The 12,386-nt window shown below is 42.7% G+C and overlaps 1 pseudogene; it reads left to right on the forward strand.

Moving 5' to 3' along the window:
• Positions 1–10,372: 10,372 nt before the first annotated feature.
• Positions 10,373–10,472, forward strand: LOC114006887 (uncharacterized; annotated as a pseudogene).
• Positions 10,473–12,386: the final 1,914 nt, after the last annotated feature.

The raw sequence follows: 12,386 nt of genomic DNA on the forward strand, positions 1-12,386 counted from the left end.
AAAGAATTGTTATGAATTTTTATACTGCAGAAGTGATTATTTTTAAATTCCAACCTAATTAATGCTGCCTTATGAAACATCCATTGTCTTAATTATTTTCATGAACATTATATTCTAATTAACTCACTTATAACAATATCATTTAGTCTCTAAAATGGTGTAGAAAGGAGTATGGGGGGGCACTTACTCATTTTCTTAGTGATTTGGGGCCCAGGGGTGTCACATCTGTAACAAAGTCATGTGAAGCTGACCGCCATGAAAGAGTTCCATGTCTGCATCCAGAGATTAGTCTGAGCACCCCATGTGTGAGAAATGTGGTTATGGGCCAGATAGTGGCACCATGATAAAATGAGATAGTGTGGAAAGCAATTCCAGATGCCAAGGTGTCTAGATCAAGTCTGGAGACCTGGATTCTCCAGGCACTTGTTTGCCCATGATCCTGGGCTGGTTAAAGATTAGGGGTGGGTCATGGGGTAAAGTCCCTATTGCAGCTTTTGTCTGTCTCTTTGAATAAGTGTAAAAAAAGTGGTTAAGGTGACAAATCACGGTGTCCTTTTTTTAAATAAGGAGAGTGTTTTTTCATTATAAATTGCTATATACTTGAAGTTTGTAGAGGAAATAATTGCCGTGCTTGTAGCTGGAGTGAAAAGTAACATTCCATTAATGGATACTCAGTTGATTAACCTTACTGGGAAACTGGTAAAAAAATGAAAATTGCCACTGCAAATCTGCAATGAATAATAATATCTAGAAGATGACAGCAAATGTCACAATCTGGATGTTGATGAAGTGGGAAGGGAAGGATTAGGGCAATGCCACAGTCAGAATGTAAATACCTGCTTGAAAGATGCCATCTCTGACAAAATCCAAGCCACAGCAGATAAGCAGGAAATCACTGTTTCTCAGTCATTTACTTGGAATCCAGCTATGTATTTGGAAACAGCAAATGTGTAGTAGAGAATGTTATTTTTGTTGTTTTTATAAGCTTGCCTTTAGAGAATTACACAAATACAACAGTGAGCCTAATACTGCCATCACATCAGTAAAGATTACATATGCATGGAGTCCGAGGAAATCTTAGCATCCCAGTTGAAGTACCAGGTTTGTGCCTGTATACATAGCCTAACTGGAAGCCCCTCTGTTCTCATCTGCCAAGTGGATGTAAACACCTCTTCGTCCAGGACTTGTGGTGAAAAGGAAAGGACAATGTATGTCAAGTCTCAGGCAGGTAGTAAGACTTAGTGATGGACAGGTAATGTTATTCTGATCCTCAAGACCCAACTGTCTGAGTCTACTGGGCCTTCCCTGGCCATGAAGCAGTGCTCAGGAAAGCCACTGGGTGGCGCAAGTGAAACCTAGGCAAGTGGAGAGGAAAGAAAGTAGAAGCCAGTGAGGGGTTAGAGGGAGTTGTTTCTAGTCTCCATAGAAAATCACACAAGTTCTCTCTGTTTTTGAACATTTCTTTTTATGTGTGGTTAGACTTCACACATTGTAATACCTGAGCTCAAACCAACTCAAAACTTTAATTATCATACATTGTTAACACCAGTTATTAAATAGTATTCTTTCTCAGCATCCTTTAGTCAGATTTTTATTTGGAATCTACTTGTAACTTTGATTCCTTGAAAAATCTAAAATTGGGGCCAGCAGGTGGCATAGTGATTAAGGTGCTATACTTCTATGTGGTCAACCACGGTTTGATTCTCAGACCTGGAGGCTTGAAACTCATGCCATGTGTATGTGTGTGCATGCCTCAAATTCCAAGAAAATAGAGAAGGGACTGTGGCATGGCCATCTCCTTTGGGAGGTGACCTCTCACTTTCTGTCTTTCTCGGTCTTTCTGGTGAGTGCCTGTACACCCTATAGCAAAAATGTCTTTAAAAAATACTACATAAAGTTAGAAGTCTAAAGCAATTTTGATCTCTAGCTGATCAGCAGACCTGGTGGGTCAGGTTTCTCAACTCCCTTGGACTTCTTTTCCTGGAGGACCACTGAATTGTCCTGCCTTCTAGACTGCACGGAGAGCCTCAGGAATCAGGAAGGAGTGGAATTCTCTCTTACCATGCAGAGCTAGTTTGGTGGCTCAGAGGTGATCTCATTGCATTGAGAAGTTCACCTTGAACCTTTAGGTAGTCCCTACTAAGTTTCATTCATCTTTTTTTTTTTTTAACTTCACTCTGCAATGATTGAATTTCAGGAGGACAATCCTACTCAGAAATATCTTTAAGAGAAATAAGTGAAAAATATCTTCTCTTCCTGAAGAAGAGTTGGTCTGGGTATAGGGGACCATACTGGTTTTTGTTAATTTGTGATTTTGTCTACGTTTTTTTTAAAGAGAATTTTGGCTATAGGGTGTGTATGCTCGCTGGAAAGACAGAGACAGACAAGGAGAAATCACCTCCCCCACACACCCCAGGGATTAGCCATGCTGCAATCTCCTCTCCTCCATTCTCCTCTTGGGTATGCATGCACATATGCTAGGCATGAGTTTCAAGCCACTGGTTCCAGGATTCAAACTGCAGTCAACTCTATGGGAGTCCAGTGATGTAACCATTATGCCATCTGCTGGTCCCTGTTTTTTTTTTGTTTTGTTTTGTTTTTTTTTTTTTGAGAGGTTTTCGCTATAGGGCGCGTGTGCTCGCCAGACAGACAGAGAGAGACATAGAGACAGAAAGCGAGAAATCACCCCCCAAGGGGGATGGTCACGCCGCAATCCCTTCTCCTCCATTCTCCTCTCGGGATCTTGGGCACGCACGCACACGTGCCCGGCGTGAGTTTTAAGCCACCGGGTCTAGGACGCGAACCGCGGTCGACTACGTGGGAGGCCAGCGACATAGCCATTACGCTAACTGCTGGTTCCCCTGCTGGTCCCTGTTTTGTGTTTACTTTTATTGAGGTTCATGTAGAGATTGTCAGTCTGGTACCATGCCAGTGGAGATGAGCAGTTTTTATTGGTTAGTAACTTGTTCCAAGGAATTATAAATTATGGATGAACAGAAGAAAAATAATCCTGCCTTTTGATTATGGTCACATGTTTTCTTTATTATTTCTTCAAAAGTCTTGATTTTTTTACAGCATCCTGTTCCTCAATTGTTATTTCCCTGGCTCTTTGGGCAGCAATGGCTTTAGATCCAGCTCTCTGAGCACTCAGGCAAAGTGAGTGTGAGTCAGGACCGACTAGCCCACACAGGTGTAGGTCAGGTTTGGTCACCCTGCATGTCCTCTGTCACCCCTTTCCCCCACTCTTTCATTATAGGAAGTAGAGTTTCCTTTTCAAAAATAAGGTTTTTATTTAAATTCTGGAAGACATATTTCTTCACCTGAGGAACTCTCTTGATGTAATTTTTCTGCACTTTTGGGGGCTCGTTTAGTTGTTATTTTGCTTTACGGGAAATGTTTTCTTCTGTTCATTTTCATGTGGAAACTCTTCCGTTCCTTTTCTAAGAGGCCACCATGTTTGCTGATTTCTAAGTGTCCTGAGCACAGTGGTTCCAGCATTCCATCTATCCCGCTGCTGGTTTTCTGTGCTTCCTTGTGGGGTGACACACCATACTGATTACTTAAGAGGTTGACCTCGGTTGAGTACCAGAGTTTCATTGCTATGACCCTGTGTTCAGGTGACAGACGTTGACCTCCCTGCCCACATGCCATATTTTGAGAAATATTGGTAATTAATACCTCAGTAGATGTCCATTTCTAAAATAGAGCCTCTGGGGTGAATTCTGGGTGGTGGGTTTCTAAGTTCTGTGTACTTAGCTGTGCCCAAGGGCACCCAGAGTCCTGCCATTAATTTAAATTTAATTTGCTCCCCTTCCAGTGTAAATTCCCATTGAGTTGGCCATCTTCATTCTGCAGAAACCCATTGGTGCTGTTTGTGGTGGGGGCATGACTTTCACTTTCAGAAGCGAGAATGCTCTTTGCATTTATAGCAGTTGTTTTCATTTTTCTATCAATCTTGGAAACCTAAAAGGGAGCCCTCCTAGCTATGAAAACACCCACAGGTGGGGGCTATTTTCTTGAGTTTATTTTCCTTAGCCATGGAAGCCACGTTTGAGGGAAGATTTCTTCACACCTACATTACAAAGCACTCAGAAGTGGACACCATGCTCTGCTTCATAAGTGGTCACCAAGGGGAGGGTTTTTGAGGGGTCTTGAGGAACCCTGTAGGGCTCTGAGTCACTCTGTCAGGGGAAACCACTGCTTGGGCCCCTTGAAGTTGCCTTCCAGGAGTGTTTTTATTTTTAATTTGCCAGAGGGTGCATGTGTTTTCTGGAGAGAAGTAGAGAGAAAACAAGAAAGCACCTCTATGGAGGATGTCACACCACAATCCCTTTTCTCTTTCTCCCTCCTTTTGGAATTCTGGGCACACAGGCACATGCAACACACTGAGTATGCGACTCAACACAGTCCATCATGTGGGATCCAGCCTCTTAACTGCCATGCTCCTGGCTGGGCCGAAGTACATTAAGATGTTTCTGCAAACTGTTGAGAAGAAAACCACTCTCCAGTTCTCTCCTGCAGATGTTTTGTGGCACATTGTTTCTGATAGATAGTAATCACACCCTCCCAAAGCATAAATATTTAAATGAACTATATCAACCAACCTGATTGTCTATGAACAGATGAATGGTTTGAAAAAGTGGCACATATGCACTATGGAATTCTACTTAGACATAAAAAAAACAATGAGACCCTGGCATTTGCTGGAAAGCGGGCAAATATAGAAGGTTTACTGCTTCCGAACCAAGCCAGGCTATGAAAGAGAGACATTGTATGGCAAGACATTTAAGGGACACAGAAATGGAGGACTATTGATGATAACATATATGATATCTTCAACTGAACGGGTGTGAAGTGTATTCATGTTAGGTAAATTCATTTTACAAACTGGAGATGTACAGTGATTGTATAAAATAAAACAAATAAGCTAAACCAAGAGTCTTGTAATTTTGGATTTCTTCCCATCAAAAGCACGCATGTTTATTTTGAACAAAGGAAATATGTCATTTTAATTTTTTTTAAACTTCTGTGTAAACAGGGATAATGTCCTTTTTAAGACTAACTACTTTCCTAATACTTCCTGGAGTAGAAGTGGAATCTAGAATGAGGTGTATTAAAAAGACTCTACCCTGACATTAGGCCTGCACCACCCTACACTCACACCCTGCCGCTCTGGCTCTTCTCCCTGCTACAGCCCAGAGGCTGCACTCAGCTGCTCTCCAAGAACCCCTGAGGCGCTGTGGCATCTCTTTTAAGGACTGGGCGAGGTAAGTTCCCTCACTGGCAGTGGGACCGCTGCAGGAAGGGTTGCATGCAGAGCTGCTGCCCTGGGCGCCAGGATTAGGAAGATTGCCCAGAAAGCTGCCTAGCCTGCTTTTGTACCTAAGACTGGGGGAGGCCCAGGCCCTTATAACCGCTGGGTTGCTTGGCGAGCTTCTGAGGGCGACATGCTGCAGGCGCCCTCAGCCTGAGCAAACGCAGCCCTGCAACACCGGGAGCTTCTTGGAAACTGAAGGGTTCTGTGGTGGAAAGGTTTGCGTGTTACCCAAATCTGAAGTGAAATTTCATCCCCAATGCAACCGTGTTACAGGGGCGTCCTTTAGGGCGCTCTTCTCCCTCAGGGTGTGACTTCACGGGTAGATTAGTGTCCTCCCAAATATGATTAAGGAAAAGACCAGTTTCCTTTTCTGTCCTTCCTTCACGCTAGGGGTCCTAGACTTCTCCCTTGGCTTTAAACTTCCCAGCCTCCAGAAACTGAGAAGTTTCTGTTTTTAATAAATTACTCCATCTCGGGCATTTTACCACAACAAGAATGGACTGAGACAAAGGGACAGCATCATTCAGGAGGGACAGAATTCCTGTCACCTTGGTAGGGATTGGAGTCTCCTGCACCTGAATATTGTTCATTGGGCATCCATGAGATTCCCAGGTTCCAGCCTTTGCTTCTTTAGACCTGTAAACACACCGAAATGTTATTCTAGCTTTTGTATATAAAGGCAAGACCCCGGCTTCTGATTCAAGAGCTGTGTGTGACACCCTCAAATCTTTAAGAGTGATCAAATAAACCAGTGGTTTTCAAACTTGGCTGCACATTAAACCCCCAGGAAATGTTTGGCATGTCACCGCGAGTGGAGTCCCAGACCACTTACCTCAGTGGGATGCAACCCTGACCAAGACTAACTTAAGAGTCCCCGGTGATTCCAATGTACAGGGAGGGGTAGAAAACACTCCTTTGGACTGCAGATGGCCCTCCCAGCACATTGCTTGGCTTTTCTCCATTTTTCAGCATAACCGTCTGTCTTTTCCAGGAGGTGGTGCTCTGAGGAGACAAAGGCAGAGTCCCGGATGGGTCCTCATCTGTGGGCACCTCTGTGTTGTTTCTGAACTGCTCCTTGGGCCGATGCAGCCCTGATCTCACAGCAGTGGCCGCATCTGTGATGCCCAATGTGGGGGAAGAGAGCGCTCTTTGTAGTCTGAGGAGTCCAAGTTTTCTAGATTTTGTTCCAGAAAGCACTACTTGTGTCCTGTGGCTGAAAGGCCCAGTGCTGACTGTGTGATGAACACCATCACTCACGACCCCTGTGAATCCAACACCTGTCCATACACCAGGGACAGATTCTTTTATGCTGAGAAGGAGCTGACCAGCACTACCCCTGAGCCTTGATGTTCTATTGAAAGTGAACAAAAAGTTTCCCAGAATATCAACAATAGAAAAGACCTCTCAGAGGGCCAGCAGGTGATGTGGTAGTTAAAGGCAATGCGAGATTCCACAGGGCTGACCTCAGTTTATGACCTGGACCTGGCCACTAGCTTTCTCGCTTTCCCTCCCTCTTTCTCTCTCTAGTCAAATTAAAAAGTAATAGTGACAAATGGAATTAAATAATTCTTCAAAAAGAAAAAAAGACCCCTCTATGACCAGGATGGATCTAGATAAGATTAAGATCCTCTCTTATCATGGCAGAAAACGGACAAAGCATTCTGTCCTCGCCAGGAGTACCCAAACAACAGCTGTCCTCGCTAACAGGACTGGCTGTGGCTCTGCGACACATGACAGCTTTAGGCTGTGGTCTGTTCTCCGTACAGAGAAGATAAGGAGATGTGCATTTATTGCATTATGCAGCTTCCTGACAGCTTCTGATGCAGGGCAAAGCCATGGTCTCTTAAACTTCTCCAGAGGTACCACACAAAAGCCCACATCTTTTATGAGTATTTTCTAGCACCCTCTCACTGAGGCGTCCTTATCATTTCCCAACTAGCCCAAGTTGCCTCGCTGCAGTTGTGTTCCTTGTGCTCTCTGCCTGGAGAGCACTGATAATAAATTATCTTATGTGTACATCTCAGGAACAGCATATAGAAAATATTCCACCTTGTTCTTGCATGTGCTAACTGGGGTTCTTTCTTTCTTATTATTTTTTTTTAATTTGTCAAAGGGCGTGTGTGCTTGCTAGAGAGAAAGAGAGGGACAAAGCACCCTTAAACAGTGGGTGGTCACACTGCAACCCCCTCATTTCCATTTCTCCATTCTTTGGGGTTTGGGGCACACTTGCCCTACCCACCAGGTGCATTCTGCAAGCCATTGTGTCTGGGATTCAAATGGCCATGTGGAATCCAGCTTCTTCAACCACCAGGCCTCAGATTGACCTTATTTCCTTTAAAAAAAATAATAATAATCTTAGGTTTATTTACTTATTTCTTGAGATACAGAGATAGAGACAGAGAGATAAAGCACCCCCAACAGAGTCTTCATGCCACAATCCAACCCCAGTTTCAGGCAGCCCAAATCACAGGTTAGTGTATGCAAGCCAAGCATGGTCAGGAGGTTCCAGGATGCAAAGCCAAGACCTTTTCCATGTATGTTCATCCAGTTCCTTTACCGCTGCACTGCCACCTGACCTCTGGGGTTCTTTAAAATTATATAACTCACACAGGGGTGGTGGGTTATAACTGAAGAGCTAGGGTTTATTTTCTCTTGGTCTGGGGAAGGCAAGCCGGCACATTGCTTACCTCCACAACTTTAGCTGGTAGCTAGGCTGGAGTTCTACCTCTGGCTTTGCTCTTTTCTGACTGCAGGAACTTGACTTAGTTATTAATATTTCTCATCTTCTTTAAAAGAAAAATAAGGAGGGGGGAGGGTGTTAGTATTTGAAGTTCAATCATCTTAGTTTGGAAATTACAAGTAAAAACCTCAAAGCCTGTTGACCACAGAGGTGTACTTTCATCCCTCCCACCTGTAAAATGTGGAGTGCAGAAGCTACACAGCACACAACCAAGCTCTGCCCTGGGTGGCCCTGTAGGACTTCACTCCAGCTGAATCTTCTCAGTCTGTGTGTAGCTGGTGACACCTTCATTCAGGTGTCAACTTGGGTCGGTAAGGGATACCCAGAGAGCTGGTAGATAATTATTTCTGGGTATGTTTGTGAGGGTATTTCTGGAAGACATCAACATTTGAATCAGTGCTAAAAATGATCTTCCTTCACCCAGAGAAACTGAGCACCATCCAATTACATGAGGACCCTACTAGAACAAAAAGGCAGATGAAAGGCAAAGGCCCTCTTTCTCTCTCTCTCTCTCTCTCCCCCTTTTTTTTTTGGAAAGGTTGTTGCTATAGGGCGCATGCGCTCACCAGACAAACAGAGAGATCAGAGAGATAGAAAGCGAGAAATCACCCCCCAGGGGAGATGGCCACGCCGCAATCCCTTCTCCTCCATTCTCCTCTCGGGATCTTGGGCACGCACGCACACGTGCTTGGCATGAGTTTTAAGCCACTGGGTCTGGGACGCGAACCGCGGTTGACTACATGGAAGTCCAGTGACATAGCCATTACGCTAACTGCTGGTCCTTCTCTCTCTTTCTACTGTAGCTGAGACACCCGTCTTCTCCTGGTCTTGGATATCAGAACTCCAGGATGTCCAACCTTAGGGTCTGGGGACTTGCACCCATGGCCCTCCAGGTTCTCAGGCCTTCTATTTCTAATTGAAATTTATATTATTAGGTTCCTTTCTAAGCGTTCAAACTCAGAGTGGTCAATGCCATTGACTCCTCTGGTTCCCAGTATTATTTTAATAGAGTGGTTTTTATTTATACAGAGCTTTACCATTCACAAAGCTTTGGTCATAAGTGATTTCAGTTGAGCACAGGACAACTGTGTGATGGATAAGGCAGTGTGATCTTTGTTTCACAGATTGGAGAGGAGAGGCTTAGAGTGACCTCTTACTGTGCTGGGATTCCAAGTCTCCAGGCTACTCACCATTTAACCCTGGCACCTCAGTCAAGTGAGATCATGTGGGTGAAAGAAAACTGACAGCTGTAATGTGCTATTCCACCAAAAGCTGTTCCTTATTTCCTCATAACCTTCCACAGTTAACAGAATTGACTCTCCCACGAAGATACTGACCTTTTTTTCTCTTTGGGGTATTGTAAATCTATTACCAGGTAAAGTTCATCATTAACATCAGTGGTGAGGTACATGTTAATGAGCAAAAAAGGAATGCTGCAGAAATTCAGATGGAATGAATTGATTAAAATAGCTCCACTGACTATGGTCTTCTGTAGAAAGTAAATGAGAAAAATCTGAAATATTTTTTAGAAGCATTGCAGAAACCTGGGGATTGTAGGTGGCATGGTAGTTAAGGTGCTGGATTCTCATATGGCTGACTGTGGTTCAAGTCCCAGACCTAGCTGGCTTTCTGACTTTCTCTCTTTCTCTGTATATGGTCAAATTAAAAATAATAGTAATAAATAATAAATTAAATTAAATATAAAAAAAACTATTTTGGAGAACTAAAAATAGAATCACCTCCAAATTCTAATACTTTAGAAGTTCTACAGGATTCTACATCCAATTCCAGGTAGCAAAAACAGTCACTTTAGGACCAGAACAATGTCAAAATCAGAATTCAGGTCTTCTGTTCTTAAAATTGATGTTTATTTTGGTCTTCTCAAAAAACAAACCTTTTCTATTTTTTTCTCCAAATAGATACAATCATTTTCTTTTCTCTTTCTCTCTCTGTTTGTGTGTGTGCATGTGTTTAAAGAATTATTTTATTTGACTTTTTATTTATTTATTTTAATTTGACCAGACAGGGCTAGAGTGAGAGAGAGAGGGAAAGTGAGAAAGCAAGCTGCCGGGTCTGGGACTCAATTCGCAGTCAACCATGTGGGAGCCCAATGCCCTTAACCACCACGCCCCCTGCCAGCCCCTCTTTTCTCTGTATTTTAACAGTAGGCCACACACTATGGGTCTTCCATCTCTGTTATGAGTTCCAGTGATTGTAGTTTTTTTCTTACTACTGTTGTGAATGAAGTGAAAAGTTTTTCAGTTTAAACTGGATAAAGTCTCAGGTCATGTGTATTTGGTGATGTCTGCTCAGGGTGCATTTTGGCTGCAAGTCAATGACTTTAGGATGATACAGAGATGAACATGGCCCCTGTGCAAGGACCACACACAAATACATGAAATGGTCCCTGTTTTCATACTATGTTACATGAAATAAGCCAGGTGCAGAGAGGGAAATACCACATTCTACCTAGTATGTGGAAATGAGAACATGGCCTTGCAGAGGTAGATGGATGAAGGTCAGCTACTGGAGGCTGCGGAGGCTGGGAGTGGGTAAGGAATAGAAGGATGATGGGGAACAGAAAGGAACTTGCATATAGAAAGAAAGGAGAACCATGGCTGGGGTGTGCTGCAGGGAGAACAGCATGGCCTCAACTTCTTGTGCATCTTTAACTAAAATAGAGTATTTCAATTGTTTCTAACACAAATAATGACCAATGTGTGAGATGAGGTATATGCCAATTACCCAGAATGAATTGTTGTACTCCCACAAATCAGTGCATGCTCAAAACAAAAAGACAAAGTCTGTGCAAGGAAATACATTTTCAGCTAATGCACTAAAGAAAGGAGTATTACCTTTTTTTCCTCATTATTATCCTGTTATGAACTCCTGCTATGCAAATAGATGATGATAAATATTACCACCATCCCACCTAAACTGAAATATCTTTATTCACATTTATTTATTTGGCTTTTTAAGGAAGAGGGTCATCCTTTCTATTTGGAGTATGTGCATGTTGGTAATGACTGCCATTGATGGAGCTGCTTCATATAAGAGAAGAAATGTGCTAAGCATTCTAAATATAGTATCTCAAATCCCCAGTAGTACAGGTTGAACATCCTTACTCAGAAATCCTGAAATCCAAAATGTTCAAAAATCCAAAAAGTTTTGAGTGCCAATATGATGACACAAGGGAAAAACTCTATACCAGACCTCATGTGATGGTTCACAGTCAAAACAAAATATTGTATAAAATTATCTTCGAGTCATATGTATAAGGTATATATAAAGCATATTTGATTTTCATGTTTAGAGTTGAGTCTCATCCCTAAGATATTTTATTATATAAATGCAATATTCCAAAATCTAAAGAAAAACATCAAAATAAAAAACACTTCTGCTCCCAGCATTTCAAATGAGAGATGCTGAATCTATTTTATCAACATATTTACAGTTGATGAATAGTTAACTGTGATAATAATAATCACTTATTCTTGCTTCTTTTCTTTTTGGTTTTGCCAGAGGGTGTGTGTGCTTGCTAGAGACTAAGAGAGAGAGAAAACACCCTCCGTGAAGCATAATTCTGCCACAATCCTTTCTCCTCCATCTCTCCCTCTTTCTGGGGCTTTGGGCACGCAAATGCACATACCTGTCAGGTTTCTCAAGATACAGAGTCTGGAACTCGAACTACGCAGTCGACCTTGTGAGATCCAGCTGCCTTAACCACTAGACCGCAAACTGGCTCTTTTGCTTTTTTTTTTAATATAATGCAGAAGGCAAAAGGGCTAGCAATGCTCTTTCCTTTCTATTTTCTTGTTTAACTGTCATGTTGGTCTTAGAAGGTATTTACTGCAGTCAGTCCTATTTTACAAGAAAGGAAATTGAGGGACAGAGATGAAGAAACTTGGCATGGTCTAACTCGTAGGTTGAGAAAATTGAGGTCCATGTCTTCCCATCGCAGCTAAAAATTGAGGGATGAGGAGACAAGTTAAGCACAAGTTTATCAAGCTAGACATATGTTCCACAGACAAAACAGGCCAGGACCCAGGGAGGCAAGCAGCCCTGACAGAGATACATTCCATGGACAGACACGCCAGGACTGGGGGAGGCAAGTTGACCTCACCTCCTTTTTGGGTCTTTTTTTATCTTGTTTTAGAGCCTTTTTCCATCTAATGTATGTATCCTTAGACCACCTCTGGCTTGTTAATTTTTCTTTTGGCTTGTTCCTCATTTTTATTTCTTTTAGGAGTCATGCTGTAGGGAGACCTTTCGATTCAAAATACAGACAGTCATAAAGTCCCTCCTTAAAGTTTCTTTGGGCTCCAGACT

This window comes from Tupaia chinensis, unplaced genomic scaffold (assembly GCF_000334495.1).
Source record: "Tupaia chinensis unplaced genomic scaffold, TupChi_1.0 Scaffold000097_1, whole genome shotgun sequence".
Taxonomy (NCBI): Eukaryota; Metazoa; Chordata; class Mammalia; order Scandentia; family Tupaiidae; genus Tupaia; species Tupaia belangeri.